This window comes from Salvelinus alpinus, chromosome 12 (genome assembly GCF_045679555.1).
Source record: "Salvelinus alpinus chromosome 12, SLU_Salpinus.1, whole genome shotgun sequence".
In the NCBI taxonomy this organism is placed as follows: Eukaryota; Metazoa; Chordata; class Actinopteri; order Salmoniformes; family Salmonidae; genus Salvelinus; species Salvelinus alpinus.
In genome coordinates, this window is record NC_092097.1 from 41321825 (window position 1) to 41331765 (window position 9941).

A 9941-nucleotide genomic window follows, 5' to 3' on the forward strand; every position below is an offset into this window, starting at 1 on the left:
AGAGCTGAGTCAGGTTGTGGTCATGGTCCTGCACTGTTTCTTCCATTGTAGCACCACAGCCGTATACCAGGATGTCATCAGCTATGACGCTTATTCCTGGCAGTCCCTGAAGCGCATCATGTTGCCTGAGCTGATATTCCTCTGCAGCTGGTTTCACTCCAAAAGTTAACCTTGTCCACCGGTATCTACCATTGGAGGTCCAAAATGTGGTGAGGTAACTACTCTCTTCATCCTAACGTACCTGCCAGTACCCATTTTTTGCATCCGTAACGGAAAAGATTTTCACTTTTGCCAGGCTTGGCAGTACCGCTTCAATGGTAGGCATTTGGTAATGTGCCCTACATAGGGCTTTGTTCAGGGAACTTGGATCAAGGCAGACTCTTATTTTGCCAGGCTTTTCCACTACAACCATGTTGCTTATCCACTTAGTAGGTTTGGTGACCTTCGTAATGACACCCTGTTCCTCCATTGAATCAACAGCCTTTAGTATCTTTTCCTTTAGTGGAATGGGGATTCTGCGGAGAAGCTGTTGAACTGGTCTAACAGACTCATCCACCACCAGGTGAAGCTCACCTGCCAGAGCCCCCATCCCTTCAAAAACATCCTCAAACTCTTTCAGTATTGCCTCTGATGTGTAAAAGTCTGATGGGACTTTTTGTTTTTCTTTAGTACTGACATGATGAACAACATGTTGGTGGTTGAGCTGTAGCAACATTTCTGCTGAAAAGGAGAGGCTTTTGCAAGGTTTTCACCACTTGGAACTTTAGCACATGTTTCCCCATCATTATTGGCTTGTATTTCACACTCCCCTACTGGTGTAATAACCAAGCCATCGTACAGCATTGGCCTTGCCTTGCTTGGTTGGTTGTGGCTTTGCATCTCCATCCTGCATTACTTGCTTAAAGTCTCTGTAGCTGAGTATATTAACAGTTGAGCAACTGTGTAGCTGGCATTTGATAGTGCTGCTTTGATCATAATCACAGTTATCACATGTCAGTGGGGCAAGCTTTACGTTTGTAAACCATTTATCTTTGACACTTTGAACAAAATTGACATCTGTCATGTATAGCATGTCGCTTGATCACTGCATGTATCCTGTTCTAGCAGATTGACAAGCTTACTTTGTCTGCACGCTTTAGCAAATGTTTTATTTTTTCCCACATCATTTGCATATAACCCCATATGCTGGGCATTTGGCTCTTGCGTGTGTTGATCCTCAGTACATGCATCCATCTTTAGTATTTTTCCGCCTTGCATCACTGTCCGATGAATTATGTTTCCATTTTTTAGCGACATGGTCTGTATTTGTTCTGAATGGCATAATTGACAGATTTTGCCTGTTCAGGGACAGTGTTCATCTTTTTAAATTGGATCTCCATTGGCTCTCCATTGAACCCGCGGTTTCATGCATTTTGGACCAGTGGGAGGAGCTTAGGCTGCATTTCGCAGTCACCAAGTCCAGTGAACACTGCTACATGGCTGAGGTTTTATACTCCATGTACAGTGATCCTCAAAACCTATTGTATCTGACTTTTTGAAGTCAGTGCTGGGTGAGGTACAGTTGGCTCTCCATTGAACCCGCGGTTTCATGCATTTTGGACCAGTGGGAGGAGCTTAGGCTGCATTTCGCAGTCACCAAGTCCAGTGAACACTGCTACATGGCTGAGGTTTTACACTCCATGTACAGTGATCCTCAAAACCTATTGTATCTGACTTTTTGAAGTCAGTGCTGGGTGAGGTACAGTTCTCCATCAAGGCATTTGAGGGAGAGCAAGTAGATCCTCTTAAGCTACTTGACAGCTTGGTTAGCCTGATCAAGTCTGTGAGCAGCAGGGTGCTGAATCCACTGGCAAATGTTGATGTACTCAAAGGGCCAATAGATGGATACATCAGTCCCAAACCGTACCTTGGTTACCTTTTTGAATCAAAGGCAGCTGAGCTCCACCTTGCGCCTGAGGATGAAAACAATGCCCGAAAGCGGTGTGTAGCCTTCTCCATCTATCTCACTAATGAGTTGAGGTTGAGACTGCCGGACAACATCGAAGCATTGCAGTACATGTCAGTTTTCAATGTGGAGGGAACTCTAAAGCACAATAAGAAGAAAAAGAAAAAGAAAAAATAGCCACACTCCTTGTTTACTCCCCTGCAGAGATAGACAAGATTGTCCAGCAATGGCGTGCCATCCATCTTAGTAAATGGAATGAGACAAAAAACACACTGCGCTTCTGGAGTCAGATTTGGAAGTTCAGGGATGCAGCTGATATCAACCCGTTTCAAGAACTTGCCATGGCTGCTGTGTCTGTGTTGTCCTTGCCACACTCGAATGCTGAAGTCGAGAGAGTATTCAGCCAGATGAGTGTGGTAAAAAGCAAACGTAGAAATCGGATGTCCATGCAGACCCTTAACTCCATCCTGTACATTCGATATGGACTGAAGCTGTCTGGTGAGGCTTGCTATGAGCACCAGCTGCCTGATAATGTTTTGCAGCTTTTTGGCACATCAGCTGCTTACTCATTTAAGTCAGCTCCCTCAGTTGCTGAACAATGCCATAGAGAGCCTTGACCAAAAATGACGATGACCCACTCTTTCTGTGAGCCAGCACAGCATGTGTGTGTGTGGAGGGGGGTCTGAAAAAAAAACTATTAACCTGAATTAGGGCCAGACTAGTTACCATAATTTTCTCACATTGCCATTGACAGTTTTTTCTATTGTCTCTTTTTGGTCCATTTAGATTGTTAATGTAGATTGTATACAAGAAATGTAAAAAAATGTATGGTTAAAAATTGTTGTTGTAGGCTCCTAAGTGGACCATAAGGTTAAAAACCAAACCAAATTAAGAAAAATAAAATAAAAAATAAAAATACATAAAAAATAAAAAAACGAAGTAAATTTGCCAGAGTGTCTCTTTTGGGTCACTTACCGGTCCCAAGCCCGGATAAAGGAGGGGGGTTGGAATTGGGACATAAAAAACCAAGAATTGACAGAAGAAAGTTCATTTGTAGTTCTAAACATATTTAGGGTGTTTTTTACTCACGTTTTGTCTCTCCCATGACGTTATTCCTCTCTCCTACAGTGTCCATCACAATTACATGCACATGGCCAATTATGCAAATTAGGTGATGATGTCATTTAGTGATTTCTAGCCACTTTTAGGACAGCCAATAGCTACTTTCCTTACTGAGGAGTTGGCAACACTACCCAGATATAGAAAGCATATGGCACTCTCTTCCAATAAAACTAAGCAGTGTTGCCACTCGCACGTGCAGGTCATTTTTATCTAAGACCCTAGCGATTTCATAACTCTCCCACTGATCACTAAAAAACAATCCGTTTTGATACAAATCGCCTTTCATGTCCATGGCGCTATGCTCTGGAATTTGCCTGAAAGACAATGGAGGCTCATCGTCCTTGCTCATTTGTTCCACTTCTTTGCATTTATCCGACAGCGATTATATTGTCCACATACCATGTCCTCTTTTCTGTAGCGCTTGGCTTTGGGTTCATTTCTCTGACACCATGTAATTATGTGTATGTGAATAACTCACGTCGGAGAGTTTGGTAAAATACAAGCATAATCCTTTACTCAGGTGTTACATGTTACAGGTCACAACATTCTAATCAGACACTCATAATGCACCTGTTCATACATTTGAAGGGTAGCATTCCAGAGAGACATCAGAGACTGTAACGTTCTTTGCTTCACGGAAACATCGCTCACTCGAGAGACGCTAACGGAGTCGGTGCAGCCACATGGTTTCTTCACGCATCGCGCCGACAGAAACAAACATCTTTCTGGTAAGAAGAGGGGCGGGGGGGTATGCCTTATGATCAACGAGACGTGGTGTGATCATAACAACATACAGGAACTCAAGTCATTCTGTTCACCTGACTTAGAATTCCTCACAATCAAATGTCGATCGCATTATCTACCAAGGGAATTCTCTTCGATTATAATCACAGCCGTATATATTCCCCCCCAAGCAGACACATCGACGGCCCTGAACGAACTTTATCTGACTCTATGTAAACTGGAAACCACACACCCTGAGGCTGCATTCATCGTAGCTGGGGATTTTAACAAGGCTAATCTGAAAACAAAACTCCCTAAATTCTATCAGCATATCGATTGTGCTACCAGGGCTGGTAAAACCCTGGATCATTGTTATTCTAACTTCCGCGATGCATATAAGGCCCTCCCCCACCCTCCTTTCGGAAAAGCTTACCACGACTCCATTTTGTTGCTTCCAGCCTACAACCAGAAACTTAAACAAGAAGCTCCAGCGCTCAGGTCTGTTCAACGCTGGTCCGACCAATCTGATTCCACGCGTCAAGACTGCTTCGATCACGTGGATTGGGATATGTTCCGCATTGCGTCCAACAACAACATTGACGAATACGCTGATTCGGTGAGCGAGTTCATTAGAAAGTGCATCGGCGACGTAATATCCACAGCAACGATTAAAACATTCCCAAACCAGAAACCGTGGATTGATGGCAGCATTCGCGTGAAACTGAAAGCGCGAACCACTGCTTTTAACCAGGGCAAGGTGACCGGAAACATGACCGAATACAAACAGTGTAGCTATTCCCTCCGCAAGGCAATCAAACAAGCTAAGTGTCAGTATAGAGACAAAGTAGAGTCGCAATTCAACAGCTCAGACACAAGAGGTATGCCACAAGAGGTGGCAGGGTCTACAGTCAATCACGGATTACAAGAAGAAAACCAGCCCCGTCGCGGACCAGGATGTCTTGCTCCCAGAAAAAAATAATAATAATTGCTCGCTTTGAGGACAAATACAGTGCCACTGACATGGCCCGCTACCAAAACCTGCGGGCTCTCCTTCACTGCAGCCGAGGTGAGTAAAACATTTAAACGTGTTAACCCTCGCAAGGCTGCAGGCCCAGACGGCATTCCCAGCCGCGTCCTCAGAGCATGCGCAGACCAGCTGGCTGGTGTGTTTACGGACATATTCAATCAATCCTTATCCCAGTCTGCTGTTCCCACATGCTTCAAGAGGGCCACCATTGTTCCTGTTCCCAAGAAAGCTAAGGTAACTGAGCTAAACGACTACCGCCCCATAGCACTCACTTCCGTCATCATGAAGTGCTTTGAGAGACTAGTCAAGGACCATATCACCTCCACCCTACCTGACACCCTAGACCCACTCCAATTTGCTTACCGACCCAATAGGTCCACAGACGACGCAATCGCAACCACACTGCACACTGCTCTAACCCATCTGGACAAGAGGAATACCTATGTGAGAATGCTGTTCATCGACTACAGCTCAGCATTTAACACCATAGTGCCATCCAAACTCGCCCCCAGGTGGTGAGGGTAGGTAACAACATCTCCACCCCGCTGATCCTCAACACTGGGGCCCCACAAGGGTGCGTTCTGAGCCCTCTCCTGTACTCCCTGTTCACCCACGACTGCGTGGCCATGCACGCCTCCAACTCAATCATCAAGTTTGCGGACGACACTACAGTGGTAGGCTTGATTACCAACAACGACGAGACGGCCTACAGGGAGGAGGAGGTGAGGGCCCTCGGAGTGTGGTGTCAGGAAAATAACCTCACACTCGCAACAATGCCACTTAATATAATGTTTACATACCCTACATTACTCATCTCATATGTATATACTGTACTCTATACCATCTACTGCATCTTGCCTATGCCGTTCTGTACCATCACTCATTCATATATCTTTATGTACATATTCTTTATCCCTTTACACTTGTGTGTATAAGGTAGTAGTTGTGGAATTGTTAGGTTAGATTACTCATTGGTTATTACTGCATTGTCGGAACTAGAAGCACAAGCATTTCGCTACACTCGCATTAACATCTGCTAACCATGTGTATGTGACAAATACATTTTATTTGATTTTATTTGATTTGAAGTCGTAAGTTTACATACACCTTAGCCAAATACATTTGAACTCAGTTTTTCACAATTCCTGACATTTAATCCTAGTAAAAATTCCCTGTCTTAGGTCAGTTAAGATCACCACTTGATTTTAAGAATGTGAAATGTCAGAATAATAGTAGAGAGAATAATTTATTTCAGCTTTTATTTCTTTCATCACATTCCCAGTGGGTCAGAAGTTTACATACAATCAATTAGTATTTGGTAGCATTGCCTTTAAATTGTTTAACTTGGGTCAAACGTTTCGGGTAGCCTTCCACAGGCTTCCCACAATATGTTGGGTGAATTTTGGCCCATTCCTCCTGACAGAGCTGGTGCAACTGAGTCAGGTTTGTAGGCCTCCTTGCTCGCACACAATTTTTCAGTTCTGTCCACAAAATCTATAGGATTGAGGTCAGGGCTTTGTGATGGCCACTCCAATACCTTGACTTTGTTGTCCTTAAGCCATTTTGCCACAACGTTGGAAGTATGGTTGGGGTCATTGTCCATTTGGAAGACTTGCGACCAAGCTTTAACTTCCTGACTGATGTCTTGAGATGTTGCTTCAATATATCGACAGAATTTTCCTACCTCATGATGCCATCTATTTTGTGAAGTGCACCAGTCCCTCCTGCAGCAAAGCACCCCCACAACATGATGCTGCCACCCCCGTGCTTCACGGTTGGGATGGTGTTCTTCGGCTTGCAAGCCTCTCCCTTTTTCCTCCAAACATAACGGTGGTCATTATGGCCAAACAGTTCTATTTTTGTTTCATCAGACATTTCTGCAAAAAGTACAATTTTTGTCCCCATGTGCAGTTGCAAACCATAGTCTGTTTTTTTATGGCGGTTTTGGAGCAGTGGCTTCTTCCGTGCTAAGCGGCCTTTCAGGTTATGTTGATATAGGACTCGTTTTACTGTGGATATAGATAATTTTGTACCTGTTTCCTCCAGCATCTTCACAAGGTCCCATGCTGTTGTTCTGGGATTGATTTGCACTTTTCGCACCAGAGTACGTTCATCTCTAGGAGACAGAACGCATCTCCTTCCTGAGCGGTATGACGTCTGCGTGGTCCCATGGTGTTTATACTTGTGTACTATTGTTTGTACAGATGAACGTGATACTTTCACGTTCATCCTTGGAAATTGCTCCCAAGGATGAACCAGACTTGTGGAGGTCTACAATTTTTTTATGAGGTCTTGGCTGATTTCTTTTGATTTTCCCATGATGTCAAGCAAAGAGGCACTGAGTTTGAAGGTAGGCCTTGAAATACATCCACAGGTACACCTCCAATTGACTCAAATGATGTCAATTAGCCTATCAGAAGCTTCTAAAGCCATGACATCATTTTCTGGAATTTTCCAAGCTGTTTAAAGGCATAGTCAATTCAGTGTATGTAAACTTCTGACCCAATGGAATTGTGATACAGTGAATTATAAGTGAAATAATCTGTCTGTAAACAATTGTTGGAAAAATTACTTTTGTCATGCACAAAGCAGATGTCCTAACCGACTTGCCAAAACTATAGTTTGTGAACAAGAAATTTGTGGAGTGGTTGAAAAACGACTTTTAATGACTCCAACCTAAGTGTATGTAAACTTCCGACATCAACTGTATATCCTTGAAAGATGCCCCACTAGCACCATCTATGGGTTGGCATTATGCCCATTATCTTAACACCAACCAAATCATGAGAAAACAAAAAGATAATTACTTGACACATTGGAAAGAATTTACAAAAAAACAGAGCAAACTAGAAAGCTATTTGGCCCTAAAACAGAGAGTACATAGTGACAGAATACCTGACCACTGTGACTGACCCAAAATAAAGGAAATCTTATTATGTACAAACTCAGTGAGCATAGCCTTGCTGTTGAGAAAGAGACCTGGCTCTCAAGAGAAGAAAGGCTATGTGCACTGCCCACAAACTAAGGTGGAAACTGAGCTGCACTTCATAACCTCCTGTAACGTTTGTCGTCGGAAGGAGACCAAGGTGCAGCGTGGTAGGCGTACATTCTTTTATTTAAATGTTCCACCAAGAAAAACAATAAACAATCTAACGAACGAAAAGCTTTGTCGTGCAAACTACATGCCCTCAAACAAAGACAAGATCCCACACTGAAGGAGGGAAAAAGGGCTGCCTAAGTATGATCCCCAATCAGAGACAATGAAAGACAGCTGCCTCTGATTGGGAACCACACTCGGCCAAACACGAAGAAATAGAGAACATAGAATGCCCACCCAAATCACACCCTGACCCAACCAAACATAGAGAATAACAAGGATCTCTAAGGTCAGGGCGTGACAGAACCCCCCGGACTCTGGCCGCAAACCTGAACCTATAGGGGAGGGTCCGGGTGGGCATCTACTCTCGGTGGGGGCTCCGGTGCGGGACGCAGACCCCGCTCCGCTTGAGGCTCCCCCCACTTCGGTGGCGCCTCTGGTGCAGGGATCGTCGCTGGGACCTCCGGACCGTAGATCGTCGCCAGAGGCTCTAGACTGGGAACCCTCGCTGAAGGCTCTGGACTGGGATCCCTCGCTGAAGGCTCTGGACTGGGAACCCTCGCTGAAGGCTCTGGACTGCCGATCGTCGCTGGAGGCTCTGGACTGCCGACCGTCGTTGAAGGCTCCGGACTGGGGACCGCCGCTGGAGGCTCCGGACTGGGGACCGTCGATGGAGGCTCCGGACTGGAGACCGTCGCTGCAGGCTCCGAACTGGAGACCGTCGCTGCAGGCTCCGTGCCATTGATCTTCACTACAGGCTCCGTGCCATTGATCTTCACTACAGGCTCCGGGCCATGGATCATCACTGGAGGCTTCGTGCCCTGGATGTTCACTGCAGGCTCCGGGCCATGGATCATCACTGGAGGCTTCGTACGTGGAGCCGGAACAGGTCTCACCGGACTGAGGAGATGTACTGGAAGCCTGGTGCAGGGAGCTGCCACAGCACGTCCTGGCTGGATACCCACTCCAGCTTGGTGAGAGTGGAGAGCTGGCATGGGACGCACTGGGCTATGAAGGCGCACTGGAGGCATAGTGCGTAGAGCCGGCGCAGGATATGCTGGGCCGTGGAGGCGCACTGGAGGTCAGGAGCGCAGAGCTGGCACAACACGTCCTGACTGAATCCCCCCTGAGCTGGAACAGGCCGCACTGGGCTTTGCTGGTGCACTAGTGATACCGTGCGTAGAGCTGGCGCAGGATATCCTGGACCGAAGAGACGCACCAGAGGCCAGGAGCGCTGAGCCGGCACAATCCATCCTGGCTGAATGCCCACTCTAGCACGGCAACTGCGGGGAGCTTGCACAGAGCGCACCGGGCTGTGGCTGCTCACTGGGGACACCGTGCGCATCACCGCACAACACGGTGCCTGACCAGTCACACACTCCCCACGGTAAGCACGGGGAGTTGGCTCAGGTCTGAACCCTGACTCCACCAATCTCCCCGTGTCCCCCCCCAAAACATTTTTTGGGGCTGCCTCTTGTGCTTGCTACGTTGAGCTAACTCCTCGTAATGTCGCCGTTCTGCTTTCGCTGCCGCTATCTCCTCCTTCGGACGGCGATACTCCCCAGCCCTTGTCCAGGGTCCTGCTCCATCCAGGATTTCCTCCCAGGTCCAGTCCTCCTGACCACGCTGCTTGGTCCGTTGGTGGTGGGATCTTCTGTAACGTGCAGCGTCGTAGGCGTACATTATTTTATTTAAATGTTCCACCAAGAAAAACAATAAACAATACAACGAACGAAAAGCTTTGTCGTGCAAACTACATGCACTCAAACAAAGACAAGATCCCACACTGAAGGAGGTAAAAAGGGCTGCCTAAGTATGATCCCCAAGCAGAGACAATGAAAGACAGCTGCCTCTGATTGGGAACCACACTCGGCCAAACACGAAGAAATAGAGAACATAGAATGCCCACCCAAATCACACCCTGACCTAACCAAACATAGAGAATAACAAGGATCTCTAAGGTCAGGGCGTGACACCTCCTGCCAAATGTATGACCATATTATAGACACATATTTCCCTCGGATTAC